At 42.4% G+C, this 22,473-nt stretch overlaps 1 protein-coding gene across 2 annotated transcripts in view; it reads right to left on the bottom strand.

The window, feature by feature from the left end:
- The window catches only part of tp63 (tumor protein p63), a 100,986-nt gene extending 78,829 nt beyond the window's left edge, over window positions 1-22,157 (bottom strand). The window contains exons 1-2 of one of the 2 annotated variants that reach the window (XM_066663686.1): window positions 22,137-22,157; window positions 19,341-19,433 (exon numbers count right to left, since the gene is read on the bottom strand). The gene's annotated coding sequence lies outside the window, so the exon portion shown is untranslated. Of the gene's footprint in view, window positions 1-19,340; window positions 19,434-22,136 lie in introns of those variants that run through there. The other variant, XM_066663688.1, reaches the window with a different exon arrangement.
- Between the last annotated feature and the right edge of the window lie 316 nt (window positions 22,158-22,473).

The following is a 22,473-nucleotide window of genomic DNA, read 5'->3' on the forward strand; positions in this document are numbered from 1 at the left end:
TTTTCCCATGTCATACCATGGCCTTCTCCAAATCCACAAAGCATGTGTAAAGTTGAGTAGCAAACTCCCATGCCCCTTCAATCATCTGTGAAAAAATAAAGAGTTGGTCCATAGTTCCACGGCCAGGACGAAACCCGCATTGTTCCTCCAAAATCCTAGGCTCGACTATCGGACGGATTCTTCTTTTCAGCACCTTGGTATAGACTTTCCCAGGGAGGCTGAGAAGTGTGATGCCACGATAATTGGCGCACTTTCTCTGGTGCCCTATTTTAAAAACCATCCTGTTTGCCAGTCCAAATGCACTGTTCCCGAGGTCCATGTAATATTGTAGAGACATGTCATCCAAGATGGCCCCACACTATCGGGGGTCTTCAGTAATTCTGGGCGAATCTCATCCACTCCTGGGGCATTGCCACTGCGAAGCTTTTCCACCACCTCAGTGACTTCAGCCAAGGAAATGGAGTCTAACACCCCAGACACTTATGGATCTACCTCCTGCACAGGAGGCATGTCTATCAGGTTAAGACGTTCCTCAAAGTGCTCCTTCCAATGCCCAGCAATACACTCAGTCAAGTTCAGAGTTTCACCAACCTTACTGAGCACAACTTGGACGAACTTTCATGAACAAAAATGTCATTAGGAGGAGCACTGTCTGCATGAGCTGAGGTGTGTGTACATGTGTTTTTGATGCAATAGAATATAACAGAGTTTAAAGGAAATGGTGTTTTTTTTTTTTTAATTAGACTCTGAGGTGAACACCCCTGTTAATATCCTAAAATGATGAAATGAATAACAGGAAGTTTCAGGCTTCAGCCTTTTTGCTGTAGCCTTTAAAGTATGGTTCCTTATTCCAAATTTCAGCAGCCAGTGTGGAACAAGCCCTGTAGAACCCACATTTTACTTAAACATAAACACACTATTGCACTAGCGGCAGTAAGTACTCACACCACCACAGCGGCGTGTAGACATCCCCTGCCTTGGGAGCAGGTGGGGTTTAGGTGACTTGCTCAAGAACATCTCAGCAAAGGATGTTGAGGGAGGAGGACTGTGTTGTTCCTTCACTCCTCCTGCCCCCGGTTTTCCTATTGGCCTTGGGGTTCAAATTGATAAAGTCCCAAGACCAGTTCTCTAACCATTAGGCCATGGCCATTACACACTGTGCCGTTGTATCCACCATCTTGCACTTTATCTAATTCACTCAAATGGGAAGAATTCAGACTTCCTGCATGGGCAGAACAATTCAGCAAATTTCTATTTTATGCAAATGAACTTGGTGATATACTAGGGCCGTCAGTAGAGATTGATGATTGTGGGGGCTAGATTTAACCAGGGGTCTGGGGTAATTGCCTCATAGCAGCAAATTTCTTTGACAAGATACAGATGAAGCAAAGCTACACTTAGCTAAGATACATGAGTTCTATCTAAAGCAGAGCTGTAGCTCCTAGTATTTCAGCTCTGACCTGCTTCTCGCAGCGCCGCCAAAAAACAAACCGCTGTGGGAGGGACTGTGACGCCATTGGCTACACACTGAATGATAGACAGATAACTCTGGCTACTGATTGGCTAAATAAAGGTGACGACATATGAAAAGCGTTTAAGGATCAGTGGAGAGAATCTGCCCCTCGCTCCAGCTGAGAGAGAGCTGCAAACAAAAGTGTGAACTAAAAAATACATAACAAAACGTGTACCGTATCGGTTCAAAATGGAACACATCTGGAGACAAAGAACTGTTGTCAAATCAGGCAGAAGACTGAAACTTATCTGTTTCTGATAAGAGCACAGCAGAATGTTGATTCACTTCCATGACCTTACAAAAATGCCTACAGGGAGAATACAGCCATGCAACATGGTGAAATGTGGTGAGAAAATATAAGTGGATGCCAGCTGTCAGAATAGTAACTGAACACTCTGGCAATATGAAAAAAAAAAAAAAAAACTAAGAGAGAATCTAACCAAAAAGCCAGAGAGTATAGACAGTTGTTTCCCCCTTGATGTCATTTCTCTAGTTTAAATTGTTCTTTTCATTTGATAACATTTAAACGGTCTGAAGTTTTTGAAAAGTCTAATCTAATTCCATGATCATAAAAAGGAGAAAAATGCAAGCAACCTCTAATCCTGAACTTGGAACCAAATTTCCTTAAAAGAATGGGAACATTATAAAGCCAAAGTTTGGTAACACTTCTAAAAAAAAATTAATTACATGTTGAGACTTCTAAACAATTTAATAGTAAACATATATTTACCACTCTTTTTTTACACATACATGAAATATATCATCTCCATATTATCCATATATTATCCATATACTGACACTAATGGTTCATAGATTAGCTAGCAAATGGGAAAACATTGAGGAAACATCTTCTGAATTTAGTTTTTTTTAATTTACAATTGTAAATGACTCTTTTAACGTTATATTGTCTTCAGAAACACTTTTTTGGGATATAAAGCAAGAGATGAGCTTAAGTTTCTCCCATCTCTCAAAGAGGAATGATTTTAGGACTCTTATTAGTTTATTGTAATTATAGTTTATATTTTATCACTGTCCAAAGAAAAACACTTGATTTTTAGTTCACTACATCATTATGAACAATAGGTGTCCTTCACATTTTGTGAAAATTTATTATGAAACCTTCCAAAATTACTTGGAATAAAACCTTTTATTTTGACTTCCAGTGAAAATTAAGAATGTTTTTTTTTCTTTCTCATATATAGTTACTATTTTGGAGATATATATTTTTTTGCAATCTGCAAAATTTGAATAATTATAACAGAACCAAGTATAAGTAACATTTTTAAAAAATGAATAAATTATTATGAAGTGTATTAAAATGCCAAGAACATCTTCTTTACACTGAAACATTTCACGTAACATAAGGCACCTTAGAGAAATGTTACAGCATCAAATGATGAAGTGAAAATCACTGCCTCTACATTATCCCAGCAGTTGCTGAATCAGCATATTGTACGTGGGAAACGCCTGTCAAAGCTAATTTAAAAAACATGACAGGTGTATTTAAACAGTATTAAAAGGAGTTTTCCTTCTTTGACACATTAGGGGTTTGAATGAACGTTTGAATGCACCTGTATACTGCAGTGAATCAATTTAGACACAGTGGTGTGTAATGACTTCTCCACCTTACACAGATGCTGGGAAAAAATTCACATTGCCTTTGGCTGCAAAAAAACGGCATGATGCCAAGAGAGCTTTTGTGGGAACCAGACTTGTTTGTGTGTTGTTTTTTTCTTCTTTTGTCATTGTTTGTTTCATCTTACTTGAAGGCTGAACTGGTTTTTTAGGTTTTCACTGATTCACAACACCCAACATTGATTTTAATGCACAGAATTAACAGGAACAGGTTTTTGTTGGTCGCTGCCAAAGGACACCTGCTAAACCATGTCAAGGTGTATAATCATGGTACTTTATTTTAAAAGGAGTCAAAGGAAACAAACATAAATAAAAACATTTTATTTAACCCTAAATCCCAAGGCTTATCCAATATGATATATGATTTATGTACCTGTCTGTTTCATTAACTAATGAAAACATACCAAAAAATTCTTACATCTCTTGGGCGGTGTTTCAGCTCCCCCCACCAAACAACGATTTTGCTAAATTGAAGAAATTTTAAGACACAAAAATGCATTTCATTTAATTTGAGTATTTAGTGCACTCACATTTGTTTCCAATAGTTTTTGGTATATAATCCAAAAATAAATATGGAGCAATATTTTGATTATTTATTAATTATTTTTAATGAAATGACCAATAAAATGTGATTTTTAAACATAAAATAGATATATTATTTCATAGGTCAGGATTTAAAATGTTAAGGAACTCAGTGTTGGAATGAATAAATAAACCAAGGGTAACAGACAGTACCTGACATAATTGCTGTAGTAGAAAAACAGCAGTGTGTGTGTACAGATGAATAGTGGAGGTACTCATGCAAAAAACCGTCAAGTTTAGCATACTGCAAATCGGCTTACCGACAATTAAAATGTGTACACTAGCAGAAAAAAAGTACTGTACATTATTGCCACTAAAGAAACAAACAGTATTAATGTACCTTAAAAAGTACAACAGTGGTTTTGAAATCCAGTTGTGTTCCCTAAAAGTACATTATATTTACTTCTGAAGAAGGAAAGGGAATATTTGTAAGCTTTAATTATACAAATATATAATTGCCAGATGTGAGGTAGGTGTATGAAATTAACACAACAAATCTAAAACAAAGATAGAAAATACCAAGGTACTGAATATTTACCACTGCGCGTATGACCACAGTGACAGTTATTCTGAGATTGTAGGAGTGTGTTATTTTTAGAGGATGTGTACTTAATTTTGTTTAGAAAATTACAATAGTGGTGACAAGATTGTGTTTTGCCTTACTGTCATTTACACAGAACCTCTTTGAATCACAAAGATGGTAAACATGATTTTTAATATTCATGCCAACAGTACTTGCCACAGAGATGAGGTTAACACTGTCAGTCAAAGTCTAACAGCCACAAGCTATCAGTCACTGAAATCCAATTTGGCTTTGGCTTGCTTTGAATTTCTGTATAAATCTTGGCAACACTCTCCTGTTTGTGGTTGTGCCATTTTCTGGGATACACCTAATCTCTCTTGAATTTCACTGATCTAATGAATATGCCGGCTTTAATACCAGCATTGAGTGATCAGAAAAAAGGCTCCCACATCAAAAGCTTCAACAAAACTGTGAAATGTCACATTCAATTTCACCAGTTCACGTTTGATAGCAAATGTTTGCATCAGCAACAACAGCAGGAGCAGAAGAGAGAGTGGGCTGCTATGTGGCAGGAGTGAGTACAGTGTAGAGTGTGAAGAGAGGCCTATTTTAACAGCTCTCATACACATCTGAGCAGGTGTCCCAAGCTCAGCACTTCTATGAGGTAACCCTATCTTTGATATTCCAACTTTCAGAAAAATAGCCCATGATGTAAAACGTAAGGCCTGGTGTTTAGCAACCCAGGAGAGCCGTATCCAAGCAACGGAGTGACAAGTGTGATTGGTCTGCCCCTCAACCTGTTAAAGTGGATGTATGCGTAGCACATTATGATGTTCAGTGGCATCCCAACGACATTTTATCCCAGGCCCATGAACCAGCACCCATCCCGGGGTAATCTAAGAGAGGGTCTGAGGTGCCCTTTGTCACTGGATAGGTTTTAAAAATAAAACATGGTGAGATGATATGAAGGGATGCATGAATCCAAGCAAATAGTTCAGCCAAGGCCTGCCAGACCAAAAAGGAATTCGCAGTTCAGTAACAAATTGTTGTGGTGGCTAGTTGGAGTACATTTTCGTAGACTGCTGTCTGTAAAGTTTGCAGCAGGAAGTCTACATATGTCAAAACAACACCTGATTCTCTACTGCTTCAGAACCTTGTGGAAGTCATCAGTTTATTCCACCGGTAGTCCACCTGTTTTTATGAATACATTTTCATACCCATTTCACCCTGCTCTTCAATGGTCAGGACACCCACAGAGCAGGTATGTTTTGGGTGGTGGATCAATCTAAGTGCTGCCATGACACTGATTTGGTCGTGTGTTAATATGTGTTGTGCTGGTACGAGTGAATCAGGCACAACAGTGCTGATACTCAACGAAGGACGACCAACAAACTGTGCAGCAAATCATGAGCTGCTGTCCTTGACTTTACATCTACAAGGTGGACCAATGTATCTAATAGCCCGGGCAGCACTGCTGTGTCTGATCCACTCGTACCAGTGAAACACACCACCTTCATGTCAGTGTCACTGCAGCCCTGAGGATGATCCACCACCAAAACCAGACCTACTTCGTGGGGGTCCTGACCACTAATTAAACAGATGAAATGGAGATAGTATAGAAAGTATGTAGAGAAACAGCTGGACTACAGTCTGTAATTGTAGAACTACAAAGTGCTCCTGTATGGTCAGTGGATCTGATAAAATGAACAATGGGTGTAGATACAAGGCAAGAGTTTGTAATTCAGTGATCCTTCAGTGTAGTTGTGGTGACTAATCCTAATCTGTTTTAGACATCTGTCTAAACAATCTAACAAGGTAACAACGAGACACCTTCAGAAAATTACCGTTAACAGACATGTATCCAGAGCAACTTACAGTTTTAATCATGTTACAAACATAAGATAATGTAGCATTGGGAGAACTACCAATGACTCTTACTGATCTATATGGTCCCCCTGCTAGAGCAGGCAGACAGCCATAGTGACTGGACATCAGAATGTGCAAATCTCCTAAGCTAATCAGGTCTGTCCTGGCCAGTACTAGGAAAAGCTTGCGTTGCTGCTTGAGGTGGTGCTCCTGTGGGCAAAAGGAGGCATCTTCCCTCATGATCTATGTGACTCCTAATGCACGTCTGCAGTTACAGGGACACTGCACTGAAAATGTGGTCCTGATGCCTGACAGTTTTAAAGAAGTTTAAAACTTCCTCAATAACTGCTGTTACTCTGATGTCCAGGCTGAATGTGCCTCTATGGTCACTTCTGATCTTATCATCTTCATCTCAGTCATGTGGCTCAATCATTCTCACATGATTCTTTTCTACTTAAAAGCTGAGTGAGTTTACTACGGCAGACTGGCTGTTGTTGAATTATTCAGGTGGATGCTGCACTTTGGTGGTGGTTATGGCGACTCCCTGTTGTCCAAATAATGTAAAGTGCTTAAGGAGTCTACAATATAGGAGTTGTATATAAGTGTATCTGTCATTCATTCACAGTTTAAATCCTAGTCTGTCACATACAGGATGAGAGTTATGTTTCATATCTCCTGACCGCCAGGGCGGTGCCAAAAGTGGATGTATCCCTGCCGTGCCACGGCCAACCGAGAGCGTATGCCAACGAAGTCACTCACGTGACACAGCGTGAGAATCCCACGCAGTATATAACTGCTCGGATCACGCTGTACTGCCTCCTTCTCTTCTCGCCTTGGAAGCCGATTGAGCGCAGCTCGCCTTGAGCTTCGGAATTTTTCCCGACCTCTAGAGCTGTTTATTTTTTCTTCTCTTCACGTCTCTTCGAGGGATACGTCAGCCGACCGCCATACATAGCCTGGTACACCAGTGCTTAGGTACGAGCCTATATGCAGTACGAATCACCGCGAACCTAACGGGTGAGTACTTTTCTCCAGCCTTTAGACGCACAAGCCGCGGTACACCGAGGGCTACAGCGCTAGGCATCGACGCGTTTTTCCTTTCTGCTCCTCAGTGTTCGGTACACCGAATCCACTGAGGCCACGCAGTATACGCCGGTAAGGAACGGCTTTTGTGACGCAGAGGTTTTTTTTCCTTGGCAATGCTATCTCAGATTAGCTGTATTCACTGCCCCTCCATTTTGGAGCCCAACGATGGACACCGACTGTGCCCGTCGTGTCTGGGCCTGGACCACCTGCGCGAGGCACTTACGGACCCGTGCATTGATTGCGCGGTGATGCCCTTGGCCATTCGCCAGGAACGCCAGGAACGCCAGGAATCAGAGGCAGTCGGAAGAAGCCTCTGTGGATTCTCAGGACTCTGGGTTGCTGCCTCCGGAGCCGGACTTAGATATTCTTTCCACGGTTGCATCGGACATGGGGTTCCCGACCATGCCACCTAGTGGTCGTGAGACTGAGGCCCTTACTCTAAACCCGAGCTCCCCACTGCCGCCTCGCTCTTTCTCTTCGAGTGGAGCTAGAGAGGATGGAGAAACCCCTGCGGCGTCTTCACGCAGGTCTTCGGTGGAAAAGACATTGAAACTAGCCCTGGCCAGGCTGGGCCTAGATACCCCAGCGGCAGAATGCTTGCGCTCTAACGCTCTGTTTAAGCGCTTGGAGGCAGACGGACTTGCAGTACCCCCATGTCAGGATTTTGTGGCGGAATTCTCTGCCGCCTTTCGTAGTGAGAGAGCATGTCGTCCGACAGATACGGCTCGCATGCTATCTTCCATGTCTGGAGCGGCTGAATACGGTTTAGCGAACATGCCGCCTATCGACTCCTGTGTAGCCTCAACAGTGGTTTCACCAGATGAGGCTCTTCGTCAGGAGCCCCGCTGCCCCAGTGTGGAATGCAGACGCACGGACGAAATGGTTGTTAAACTGCATAATTCAGCGACACGGCTGGGTAGGCTGCTCAACACGCTATGCATCCTGCTCATAGCCCTTCAGAACCCTCCTGCTATCGCAGAGGAACCCACCGCTCCAGAAGAATTGCTGAATCTGGCTCTTTTAACAGCTGGCTATATGACCCATGATACTGGACGGCTTGTGGCCACTAGTCTACATGCTCGTCGTCAAGTGTGGCTGGCCCAGTCCTCGCTGCCCGAGCCGTGCCGTGCCACACTACGATCAGTACCCCTGGCTCCTGGTTATCTCTTTGGCCCTGCAGCCAAGGAAGCCCTGGAGCGCCGCTCCTCCCTCACAGAAGCACGGAAACTTCATGGCGTGGGACAATCACAGAGCTTTCGTCTCTCACAGAGTGCGGAGTCATGACCGAGGACGGCGGATTAGCACTCCAGCTCCCCAGGTCCGCCCAGGCGATTCCACGGTTCCCGTGCCGGCCCCTAGGCGGCATGCACGGCCTCCTAGACGGCATGTACCCCACGGTACTACAGCAGATCGTCGCTGACACATCCCGGCCGGTGACTGGACCCCTCCCTGCTTTCCATCAAGCTTATTGGGACAGGACGGTCTCAGATCCATGGGTCCTCAGGACCATGTCGAGGGGTTACAGGCTGCAGTTTCGCCGCCGGCCACCCCTAAGTTCTCGCCCACTGTTTACCAGAGTTCAAGACCCACACCGGGCAGCAAGGCTCTCCCAGGAAGTTCGAGTTCTCCTGGACAAGGGAGCCATAGAGTTAGTGGCCCCTCATGTTCAGACAGAGGGTTTTTACTCTGTTTACTTTGTAGTTCCCAAAAAGGATGGTGGGCTCAGACCCATTTTAGACCTCCGGCGGCTAAATGCCTATTTAAAGGTTCTACCGTTCCGGATGTTGCACACAGCGGTCACCCTTCGTATGATCGACAAGGCAGAATGGTTCACACTTGTCGACCTTGCAGACGCCTACTTTCATGTTCCCATTGCTCCGGAGCACAGGTGCTTCCTCCGGTTTGCCTTCAATCAGAAGGTGTACCAATTTCGTGTCTTACCATTCGGCCTCTCCCTGGCTCCCAGGGTTTTCACAAGGTGCGTACGTGCCGCACTGTCCCCACTTATGGCAGAGGGACTGAAAATTCTGCCTTACCTCGACGATTGGCTCGTGTGCGCCCCGACAGAACAGCGTGCGCACAAGGACACACTCCAGTTGCTGCAGCACATACAGGCACTGGGGTTCACTGTAAATTGGGGCAAGTGCTTGCTCACTCCGACCCAAACCATCACCTTTCTGGGAATGGTGCTGGACTCACACCTTATGAGAGCGTCCCTCCCTTGGGCTCGTGCTCGAGCCATACTCTGCGCCATCCGCCGCTTCAAACTAGGACGCAAGGTCCGGTTTTTGGATCTCTTGCGGCTACAGGGACTGCTTACCGCAGCCTCACAGGTGGTGGCACTGGGGAGGCTCCACATCCGACCCTTCCAGATGTGGATCACCAGCTTAAGGCTGGACGCAGTGCGTCACAGGCATTTTCTTGTCCACATTTCAGGAGAATGTGTTTCTGCCATGAACATATGGACCTCGGTCACCTTCCTCCAGTCAGGTGTCAGGCTGGGGTGCATCCCCTCCCGCAGGGAAGTGATTACCACAGACGCGCAGTATGTCATCACAGGGCAGTTCAGGGACTCTGGTCCGACCGGCAGGCCCAGAGCCACATCAACACGCTGGAACTGCGGGCAATATGGCTTGCTCTGAGACATTTTCTTCCCATTCTCCAGGGGAGGCATGTCTTGGTACGCTCAGACAACATGTCAGCGGTGTATTATGTGAATCACTTTGGCGGAACGAGATCCCGGGAGCTCCTGAGCATTGCCCAGGGTCTGTGGACATGGGCTTACCCAAGATTCCTGTCTCTCAGAGCAGCACATGTGGCTGGCTCCTCCAACAACGTAGCGGACACCCTCTCCCGCCACACCATACACTCAGGACGGTGGAGACTGCATCCCGAGGTGATTCAGTCAGTGTGGAAGTTGTTCGGGAAAGCTCAGGTGGATCTCTTCGCCTCACGGGACACCACGCATTGCCCCCTGTGGTTTTCGGAAGAGCCGCAAGACAGCCCACTGGGCGAGGATGCCCTAGCCCACGACTGGCCGAGGGCACTACTCTATGCCTTTCCTCCCTTTCCACTACTTCCAGCTCTCTTGGACAGAGTACGCTGGGAAAACCATCGGGTTCTCTTGGTGACACCTCAATGGCCATACCAGCCATGGTTTCCTCTTCTGCTTTCCCTGGTTCAAGGTACACCATGGGAGCTACCGAGTCGTACAGATCTGCTCTCACAACTGAGAGGACAGGTGTGGCACCCCCAGCCAGAACGGCTTCGACTGTGGCTGTGGCCCTTAGGGCCCCCACTGGGCTAGAGTTGTGTTTTCCCCAGGTGCAACACACTATTGATAATTCTAGGGCCCCCTCTACTCGTGTCCTTTACAAGGGCAGATGGAAGTTTTTTGAGGTCTGGTGCGCTGGCCAAGGTTTGGACCCACATTCATGCACGCTACAGACAGTTCTGTCCTTCTTGCAGTCACAACTGAATGAAGGGAAGTCTCCCTCTACACTTAAGGTGTACGTGGCCGCCCTGTCGCACCACTTGGTGCTGTCTGATGGTGTTTCATTGGGTTCTCAGGAGGTGATTACGTCCTTCTTGAAGGGGGCGAGACGACTGGTCCCGCCTCGTACACTTCGGTCTCCACCTTGGGACCTTTCACTGGTGCTAGACAGCCTTTGTCAGGCACCTTTTGAGCCATTGGAACAGGCGAGCCTCAAGTGGATCTCCCTGAAGACCACTTTTTTACTAGCCGTTTGCACAGTTAAGCGGAGGTGTGAGCTCCATGCTATGTCCATCAGCCCCTTATGCCTGCAGTGGGGCATAAATGATTCTAGCGTCAGGTTGAGGCTGAACACTGCCTTCCTGCCTAAGATTTTGGAACCTGCCTTTGTGAATCAGGCCATCGACCTTCCCGCCTACACAGACCATTCTGATGCAAGGCGGTCCTTACTTTGCCCTGTGCGTGCCCTTAGGGCCTATGTAACCGCTACGGCTAATGTAAGGAAGACCGATCAGCTGTTTGTTTGCTTCTCTGCCGCCAAGCTGGGGATGGCACTGTCTAAACAACGACTGTCCCATTGGCTTGTGGACGTTATTCGAGGGGCTTATGAGGCTGCAAGCCTCCAGATGCCTTACCATATCACGGGCCATTCTGTCCGGGGTGTTGCAACTTCCTGGGCTGCACTCCGAGGTGTTTCCTTGCAGGAGATATGCACGGCGGCTACGTGGTCCACACCGTGCACCTTCTCCCAATTTTATAGTGTGAACATCGCAGCTGCGGAGGGGCTGTCTACAGCAGTTCTATCCCGGGCCGCAGACTGTCAATAATCCTCCTCGTGACATCGTTGATACACGTCATCCACTTTTGGCACCGCCCTGGCAGTCTGGAGATATGAAACATAACGCTGGTTACGTATGTAACCGTGGTTATGTGAATAGTGGATGACCGCCAGGGTTCCTGGTCACTCGGAGAGGCGAGAAGATCCAGGTCCCTGAGGCAGTACAGCGTGATCCAAGCAGTTATATACTGCGTGGGATTCTCACGCTGTGTCACGTGAGTGACTTCGTTGGCATACGCTCTCGGTTGGCCGTGGCACGGCAGGGATACATCCACTTTTGGCACCGCCCTGGCGGTCATCCACTATTCACATAATATATATATATATTATATATATATATAAACCGGCGCACCCGGGGAAACCCACGCGGACACGGGGAGAACACACCAACTCCTCACAGACAGTCACCCGGAGCAGGAATCGAACCCACAACCTCCAGGCCCCTGGAGCTGTGTGACAGCGACACTACCTGCTGCGCCACCGTGCCGCCCGGCGTTACATTCAGTGCACATATATGTAATATATCTAAATGAAGGGCCACAAATTCCCCACAATGAAGCAGTTGGTAAACACCTAAACTGGAACATAAAATTATTTCACTAGGAAGGGGCAAGGTTTTCTGAGTGTTAACAATAAAATATAAGGAATATCCTATTTTACACAAACAATACCTTTGTTCCAAAAATATTTCATAATGTAAAAGGATACAATTAAAGAAAAAATTATGACCCTCCTGACAAACTGAGAGTCAAATTGTTGCCCCACTGCCACCACCTAGGCATATTCATTTATTTTACTAGCTGTTAAAACAAACAGACAAACAAAAAAGCAAAGTGGCTATGATAAGCTAATACTGTGGAACACAGAATATGTACAAAAACAGCAAGCGCTAAAACAAAAATATGCAGTTCAGTACTGTATAGACCTATACGTTTTTTTTATTTTACCAGACCATGCACGCTAAGCCAGTTTGTTTACTATGCTCTCAAACTGTAGCAGTATGCAAGGTGGCTTACATAAAGCGATACTTTCAAACATGCCACAGGCATTTCACTAACAACTTCCTAGCAAATTCAGAGTTGAAGACAAAGGATTGCAAGTTTGAAGCCTCAAATCATTCTCCTTCTATCATGCATAAGACAACATCTCCACAGGAAAATGTAGAAACAGCTTTCTTGCAAGTTTTGTGGAAATTAGCAAAAGCTAAGAAACCTTTCACGGATACTGAGTTGATAATGAAGTGTTTGATGTGGTGGAAGTAGTTTTAAGCCATGATGAAAAAACAAAAGACATGGTCATGGTTTGTTAGATTCTCTCACATCTAAAGAAAGCTGATATCATGCCATCGTCACTGACCTGTCTTGTGATAGTACAGACATAGAAAAGCCAAAGTGGTGTGTGGGAAAACGGAAGACTTCATGGATACAGTCATGAAACTTGTGAACTTCATTTGGCAGCGTTTCAGTTTGCAGTACTGCATGTTCAGGGCCCTGCTGTAGGCAATCACATCATGACAAGTTGCTGCATCATGATGTGAACTGGTTTTTCTGAAATTCTGAATGATGTTACAGAAATGGTAGTTGTGCATTTTTATGTGACATTATGTCTCATCTAAATCAGTTAGTTTGTAATGTCAAGTAAAGCACCATACATATATACATGTAAAAAGCAGTTAAATCTTCCTGTTTAAACTGGCCTTGTTTGAACATGATATACAAGGAAGAAAACTGAATATTCCTAAGTAACAAAAACAATGAAAAAAACAAAAATGCATGAAGATCCTATGATGTAAACTTTTGGCGAGAGTGACAGAAGAATGCAAGTTACGATTTGAGAGATTTGGCCTCACAAGTGACATCCTGCATGTTCCTACGTCACCCTTTCCTCATTTCTGCAGATGACCAGTGGACTGCTGAGGCCAAAAGACTGCTTCCATTTCTAAATAAAGCATGTTTTCATTTGGAGGTCTTGGAAATGTAAAAATATATTTGTTCAAAGACCAATATAAGGATGTTAGTGTGACGGACGTTCTGAGTAAAAATGGTTTCCACATTGAGCCATTCACATCAGATTGCAGTGCAGTTAATTACAGTATTTCCTTTCCATCTATATTTTGAATCATAATTGTATTCCATGAACCTTTTTGAAAGCCAGGACAGGAACATACAGTGCACACCTGGACCAATGTCTTGCCACAACAGAGCACCCATGTCTCTGCTGCTGTCACTTTTTTCATTGATGGATGATTTGGGATGCCTAATTAATGACATGTATAATGACAACAAACAAAACAACTACTGTACAATCTGTGTAATGTGTTATGTTATGAAACTAACACACTGGCCTGTATTTTTTGCCTGTTGACTGAATATGCACCTTTATAAAAAGTATTTGGTCCTACCATTATAGAATTTATTTGTAAAGAATGTTATTAATTCCAGCTATTAATGTTAGTGTCGAAATCCTACATTTCCACTGCTTTTGAAAATTAAATGTACGCATATGTATGTAATAATCTGTATGGCTAAACAAGCAAATATCTGTACATTTTCCTGACAATCAAAAACATTGAATATAAAACTGGCCCATTATTTACAAAGAAATATTGCAAAACTCTTCAGCTGTAATGTGTCCATTGAGTCAGCAAGCCAAATTTAAAAAATGATCTACATTGATTACGTTATGCTCTCCCTTGGTCCAAATTCAAAACATAGTTTGTGAATATTACTTGCACCTGCCTATATCATATTAGGAGATTATATTATTAACTACATTACATATTACATATTTCTTGCTGTTTACTGGCTGCATTAACAGCTTTGCTGGAGGAATACATTTGCAGTTGGCAGGAGTGATGCTGAGAGGATTACAGTAAAAGATGCCCATGTTGCTTTGTTAAAGTTCCGACATGAGTCATAGGTAAGAAAATGGGATTCTCAATAACTTGTTTCCACTGGATCTCAACAGACATCTGTTGTATCCAAGACAACTTTGCTTGACTCAATTACAGGCAAAAGCCATGTAATTCTTAATTTTAATTGGCTGGGCTTAAGGAATTTCCGTAGCTATGGCAGTGAATGAAAGATGATCTGGGAAGAGGGACTCGTATGTGTGCATGTGTGTGTGGGTGTTTGTAAGTAATGTTAGGTGGGCCAGGTTCCTAGCAGATAACGTCACCTGTCAGTCAGCATAGCCAGCTGCCAGTTGAGTGTGTGTTATATGCCATATGTTATATATTAATTCATTAAAACATCAATAAAAACCTTAATTGAGCAAAACACCATAATTATATTTGATTTATTTAGAATAATATTGAGCAAACTAGTTCAAAGAATTAGATTTACGGGCAGTTTTGAATTTTGTAAAAGAATCAAATATGTAGATATGAAGTGGAAGTGTGTTTGGGTGCAGCTTAGGATACTGGTATAGTACAGCTGAATCAGCAAGTGTGTAACATGTTCAGTTGACTTGGAATGTGGAATGGTTTGTGCTGCAGACTTCTGGATGAGCTCAAATCATTGACTGAGTTTAGTGAGAATTTCTGCAAGAAGTGTATTGCAATAGTCAATGTGTGATGTAACCAATGCATTGAATACAACTTCTGCTGAATGTTGTGCAATCCATGAAAAAGCAATCCATGGAACACTATTTATATGATTTAAGAGAGAGTACATCAAGGCTCCTAACCTGTAAAGAGACAGATTATTTTGGCTTCAGCAATGAAAATCAAACAAATATTACTTTTTAGTGACTCTAGCTGTTGCCCTGCATATGCTGTTAACCCCATTTCATCATGTTTTTCAATGATCAGTAGTGGTGGATCATTCTCAGCACTGTGTGTACATTGACATGGTGGTGACATTTGCACAAAAGGAGGACTAGGGGATTAATAACAAACTTGTTTAGCAACAGGATTACTTTGTAATGAGCTACTGATTCTGACTTTACATTTACAAGTTGGAATAACAAGGAAGGTGTGTCTAGTATAGTGGTCAGTGAGGCCACTGCTGTGTCTGATCCACTCGCACCAGTGGAAGACACACAAACACATCAACATGAGATTGATCTGCCACCTAAATAAAAACCTGCCCTGTAGTGGTCTTGTGGTAATCCTCACTATAGAGGAAGCATATATTATGCAGAAGGTAACACAAATTAAATAACATCACCAATCCACCTACAAACGTGTTTTTGGACAGTGGGAGGAAACCCACGCGGACTCGGGAAGAACACACCAAACTCCTCACAGACAGTCACCCAGAGCAGGACTTGAATGCACAACCTCCAAGTCCCTGTGTGACTGTGGCACTACCCGCCGCGCCACACTTACTACAAATTAGTTTTTCTAAAATAATTTAAGTACACTTTTTTTTCCAGTGGATTCAACTGAACAAAAAACTACTCACCAACTGTAGCCAATACTGCTTCATAAAATTACCTTTAAGTGTCATGAGCGCTGATAATAGCAAGAAGCTGAAATGTTTGCTGGGTTTGTGGTTGGATCTTTTTATACTTTATTTTATTAATACATTTTCGTTTTTCTAAGTTTTGTCTGATTTTAAGCACTGTGTGTCAATAATTTATTTATTTATTTATTTTTTTGCTTCATGCACCTGCAGTAATTGATTTACTATGTTATAATAAATATGGAGCATTATTTTAGCACATAAAAAGAAAAAAATGGACAGAGTAGTTAACTTACTTGGTCAGATTCTGAAGATATGTGACAACAGGTTTACATCAGATTCCAAACCTGCCATTAAATGTGTTTTTTACACTGAGCTATGACTTAAAATGAGGCTGAAATTGGCTTCTTACTCACGAGTTCTTAACCATAATTTTTACTTTAATTGGTGCTGCGGTTACATTCTGCTGGCTCCATCCCACCATAAATGGTGACACTAGATTCATAAAATCAGCCAACTTAAAGGGAATATATTACACCCCATTTCCAAGTCAACTTTCTGCTTTCTGAAGTCTTAATGAAATGTTTTGGTCAAATTGACACAAGGATCAAGCACCACAGCACAGTTTGCCCTGTGTCTAAATAAACCTGTACAGATTTAATACGACAACTTTGTACTGGTTTCAGAACCCACTCCTTTAAATGAGAATGAGCCACTGTTCACCCCAAACTGAGTGCAAAACAGTGAGAAGCAAGGGAGCAAAAGTTTTTTTTTGACAGTGCTGTTTAGTACGTGTGTTTCTCCCTTCTCATTATCATTTGTTTAGCCTTTGTGCTCTTCACATAAATGTAAATCCAGCATTTTCATTGACTTAGAAGAGAAGGTGGGATAAGTCTAGGATAAGAATGAATGACTCATTTTATCTTATGTTTTGGCATTCCACAAAAACTGATTGATTTTTTGATATCCCGGTTTGACTGTTGGTTGGCTCCAACTCTCTAGTTTAACGTGGGCATGCACAGATTTCTTTTTATTATTTCCTCATTGCCAAACCAGTAAATACACTTAGTCATGTTGCAGAGGCAAGGATGGGGCAAATATCACTAATAAAATAAAACAATGCATTCAATTCACTGTCTGGCTACTAAAGCTATAACATACTAATAAAAAATAAATTAGTTTTTCTCAGTTTCACTGAAGAAATACATGATCAGGAACTCCACAAAATTAATGAAAGGCATTCTCTGTCTCTGTCCTTCAAGCTATCTATTTGAGCTCTGGCATGGTATATCAGTATAGCATCGCAAGATTACAGATAGCATCACTAGAGACTGCTGTGGGAATATATGGGTTCTTATGCTGGAGGAATGCAAACAACCTCTGTGGCCAATAGGCTTTATTAATGACAGTTTTGCTTCAGTACATGAATGCTGTGACTAGCTGAGTATAATCTATCAACGTTTTCAGATTATAATATAATTATACTAAAATAAGAGCTGACCAGTTGTCTATAACTATGTCATCCCATATATTCTCAGGTTAATGCTGAGCCAGCACTGGTTTCCAGAGGTCATACATTTCTCATCAATACATGGTTACGTTTTGCATTACATGTTGCACTGAAGCTAAAAGGCTAATGCTAATAAGTACAGAAGATTCATTTAACACAAACTACATAACACGAAAACACATTTTAAGACATTTCTCAAACATATCTTAAAACAATCTGGGAGCGGTACTACTATTCCAAAGTGCATGGATGACTGACCCCACCCCAGTCCAATTCTGCTACATCACTGAAGCAGAAATAAACACAACACTCTGAGCAGGAAGTAAACACAGACACTACATATGCTATTGTGAATCATAACCACTGTTGTGCTAATAGCTACCTCCCAACATTATCTAACTTTTAAATAATGACTTCTTAATGAAGGTCAGGTTAGGTTCTTATTTACTTACTGTTCAGTGTACATCCAGGGAATGTTAGCCTAATGTGTGTGAATCAAATAAAGATCAAAAGCAAGATTAGTCTACTTAGAAATAAAATTTGGCTTTATGTTTGCCCAGGGCCATAAAAGCCTTCAAAATGAAACTTAATAATGCACACTCCTAGCTGCACGAAATAGTTTTCTGATGGAAATGTCTTCTTGCATGTCACATGCAAAGAACATTTTGTAACATGGCTTGTGCTTTGAACATATTGTGACATATGTAAAAATAAAAAAAAAATCATGTGGTCCTAAATCTCCTAAATCTACAGCTGCCCAGATTTTTGACTATTTTAGGCTTTACTGGGACAGTACACAGACCCTCTTGTGACTCTGTAATTATTCTTCTTTCAGTTTAAACCAAATATAAACCAATATACTGGTATATACCATATGAACTCTTGTCCTACAAGCAAATTTTCTTAGCAGTGCAACAAAATAAAATGATTAATAGGGCAGCACAGGGCGGCACGGTGGTGCAGCAGGTAGTGTCGCAGTCACACAGCTCCAGGGACCTGGAGGTTGTGGGTTCGATTCCGTGTCTGCGTGGGTTTCCTCTGGGTGCTCCGGTTTCCTCCCACAGTCCAAAAACACATGTTGGTAGGTGGATTGGCGACTCCAAAGTGTCCGAAGGAGTGAATGTGTGACTGTGTGTGTGTTGCCCTGTGAAGGACTGGCGCCCCCTCCAGGGTGTATTCCTGCCTTGCGCCCAATGATTCCAGGTAGGCTCTGGACCCTGAATTGGATAAGCGGTTACAGATAATGAATGAATGAATGAATGAAAGGGCAGCACAGTGGTGCAACATGTAGTGTAGCTGTCACACAATCCAGGGTCTGGGGTTGGGGGTCCAAGTGCCGTTCCGGGTGAATGTCTGTGAGGAGTGTGGTGTGTTCTCCCAGTGTCTGCGCGGGTTTCCTCCAAGTGCTCCAGTGTCCTCCCATGGTCCAAAAACGCATGTTGTTTGATGGTGTTTGAGTGAGTGTGTGTCACACTACCTTGCTCCCAGTGATTCTAGGTAGGACCCACCATGACCCTGAACTGGATAAGCAGTTAGAGACAATGAATGAATGGATTTATACATTATTACATAACACCAGCTACAGAAACTGTAGTTTACTACTGCTAGGTTAGTTTATGAGGGAAATTGAAGTTCCCAATGTAATGATGTCTAGCAAGCATGCAGAAGTATTAAAATTAATTCATGAGTGTGGCACAGTGGTGTGACATGTAGAGTCGTTGTCACACAGCTCTAGGATCCTGGGGTTGTGGGTTCGATCCCAGCTCTGGATGACTGTGAGATGTTCTCCCTGTCTCTCTGTGGGTTTCCTCCCACAGTCCAAAAACACACATTGGTAGGTGGATTGGTGACTCAAAAGTGTCTGAGTGAATGTGTGAGTGTGCCTTACCCTGTGAAGGACTGGTGCCCCCTCCAGGGTGTGTTCCTGCTTTGTCCCACATATGATTGCTTTCATATTGCCACAAACATCAGAAGACTGAACCTACACAAAAAACACAAAAATTAATTAAGGGTCCATTGAAGGTCAGGGTGTGGCCACTAGACTAGCTTTACTGTAAAATTACCCAACCTGAATGTGTCAGAAGGGTGAAAATCTCTTATTTGGGAGTGGCCTGAATGTACTGGCTGTACTCTTGAGAATGGCTGGAAGGAACACACCAGTAATGAGACAATGTTGTGAGAGTCAAAGCCTATGTTAATGTCTTTGTTGTGCAGAGGGCTCACATGCATGTGTGAGTCAGTGTCTGGCTGTATGTGTTGGAGACAAAGAGAAAATAAGGAAAATGACAAAAGTGGTGCTGCAGGTTTGAAGCAGGGCAGTACAGTATGACGGTATGACTTTTATTCATCAAAGCAATTAAACTTCACAAAGGAGATTCCTTGTATAAATAAATCTGTGAAACTCTCTTGGAAAGAGGTCTACCCTGGAGGGTAAAAAGAAAAATAGCTCATGGATGAAATGAAAATACATGTTTTGTACACAGTATGACTGTAATTGGTAAAGATCTTAACAATAACTGAATGTGGGAATGAGCTCAATGAATGTGGATTCCATGCTTTCATGAAACCTCCATATGCCTTCAGTTGGATTTTGCAACTCATTTTTTTATGCCATGGAAATAAAGTGGTTATGAATAAGCCCTTATCCAGGCGGTGTGTGAGTGAATAAAACGGCATGACTTAAACATCTAAACAAGGCAAAACTACTTACACTGAGGCTTTTTACCAGAACAGAACAGGCTTTCAACTTTAAAGTTTCATTTTGTTGAAAAAGAGAAGAGGGAGAGTGTATGGGGTGTATTGACTATGAAAATCACATTTACAGTTCACTGAATATACACAGGTTGCTTTTAGCAACGACAAGAAACAACATCACAAACACCTAAAACAAAGAATTGTATAAAGAGAAGGTCCATGTTTGAGAAAAAGCACCATTCTAGTGTAACCACTGTCCTAGATCTAATCTAAGCTGCAAAAACAGAAATGCAGGAGGTTATGAAATATAACTATAAAAACACAGGTGGTCCCTGGCATGGGCGATGAAGATACAAAGAAAATACTTCACACTAAGAGTTTTAGAGATGAAGTAATCTGCGGATTTACCAAGAATTATGAAGTTAACTCCTACACCAAAAATAATACCATAAATGTGCACTTTGTAGTTCTACAATTACAGACAACAGTTCATCTGTTTTCTTCATACTTTTTTATCCCCATTTCACCCTGCTCCTCAGTGACCAACACAGAGCAGGTGTTATTTGGTTGCTGGATAATTCTCAGCACTGCAGTGACAATAATGTGGTATATTAGTGTGTGTGTAGAGCTGGTAAGAGTAGATCAGGCACAGCAGTGATGCGGGAGTTTTTAAACATTCAGTGTTACTACTAAAAAATAGTCTAACAACCAAAAATATAACAGTGTCCTGTGCTGAAACCGATGATAGACTAGAGGATGACCAACACAAACTGTGCAGCAACAGATGAGCTACTATCTATGACTTTATATTTACATGGTGGACCAACGGGACAATTGTGTCTAATAGAGTGGACAGTGAGTGGACACAGTTTAAAACTTTGAGCGTCACTGCTGTGTCTGATCCACTCGTGCCAGCACAACATGCACAGACACACCACCACCACATCATTGTCACTACAGCATTGAAAACGAGCAAGCAACCAATATCATTCCTGCTCTATAGTGGTCCTCTGGGGGCCCTGACCAGTGTGGGGGCCTTGACCTGTAGAGTGTGAATGTTACAACTCATAGTCTGAAAATCTTTTATTAGATCTAATTTAACCTATTTGGTCTTTGAGTGCTGCCTACAACTCATTTTAATCTGTGAAAGATGATAGATACCTGTAGCACTGACATGCAACGTGTGGTGTGTGTGTCTGAAAGTGTACGCTCTTCGTCCTGAGCACCTTAGTGGCTATTGTGTGAAGCTGACAGGAGTGAGAGGGTGATGAGACTCAAGCAGACAGGAGTTGACCTCACATGTCATCACACCGCTGCCCCCAGAGAGCTGCAAGTCACCGGCAGCAGTCAGCATGCTGCTATTGTGCTCCTCGTTATGAGAAAAACAAGCCATCAGTCAAGAAGCTCTGCATTTCAACAGGCCTTCTCACACTTATCAGCATCATCTCACAAGGATGGGGATCAGGTACTGCACAAGCGCGAGAACCACCTGGCTGGACTCCGTAAAGTCTGCAGGAATTACTTATCATTCGTTTTATTAAGTATACTTAAGTAAGTTTATTTCCCAAGCATATTTTATTTGGTAAGTATATTAATATCATACACATAAGTGTACTATTTCTATTTTTAGTTTTCTATACTTAAATTTCATTTATATGTAAAGCTTAAATACAGTTTAGCTGTAAACGTTGAGTAAACTAGTTTATGTATGTTTTGTACTGCTCCTATAACTAGCATAGTTATATACTCCTCCCATGTATAATTGTAATAGATAACATGTATTAAGCCTGTTACAATATTCTCAAACAGAACATTTTTTGTGAAAACTAACATATTTGACTAAAAGACCATTTCCAGTATTCATAAGTTGTGTATGATGAATATCTGACAACCATGAGTTTTTTATTCTAACTACAAAACTAAACCTAACCATAAGCTTAGTCCTAACCAGAAAAGCATTATTTTGTGTTTGTTTTATGCTATCACTTACAAACTGCTGTGCTCATATCTCTTCTTTGTGTACAAAACAGAGACTTTCAGTGTATGCAGTCAAACAGCGCCACCAGTGGATAGGGGCATCGCAGTTTATTTACATTTTAGATGGTGCTCAGTCCTTGGAAGCATGTCAATAAAATTAGTCGAATATTTATCTGTTTCTCTGTTGATTGACAATGTGTACAGTTCCACCCATTTACTCTCAGCCCCAAACTACAGAATAAACATTATGTATAAGGCATATATTATTATACTATTCTTAAATGCATCTTAATCAAATGATTAAGTACATGTATACTCAGAATATACGTTATTAAGTATATTTCTGAATA

Source organism: Hoplias malabaricus, chromosome 3, assembly GCF_029633855.1.
Source record: "Hoplias malabaricus isolate fHopMal1 chromosome 3, fHopMal1.hap1, whole genome shotgun sequence".
NCBI lineage: Eukaryota > Metazoa > Chordata > Actinopteri > Characiformes > Erythrinidae > Hoplias > Hoplias malabaricus.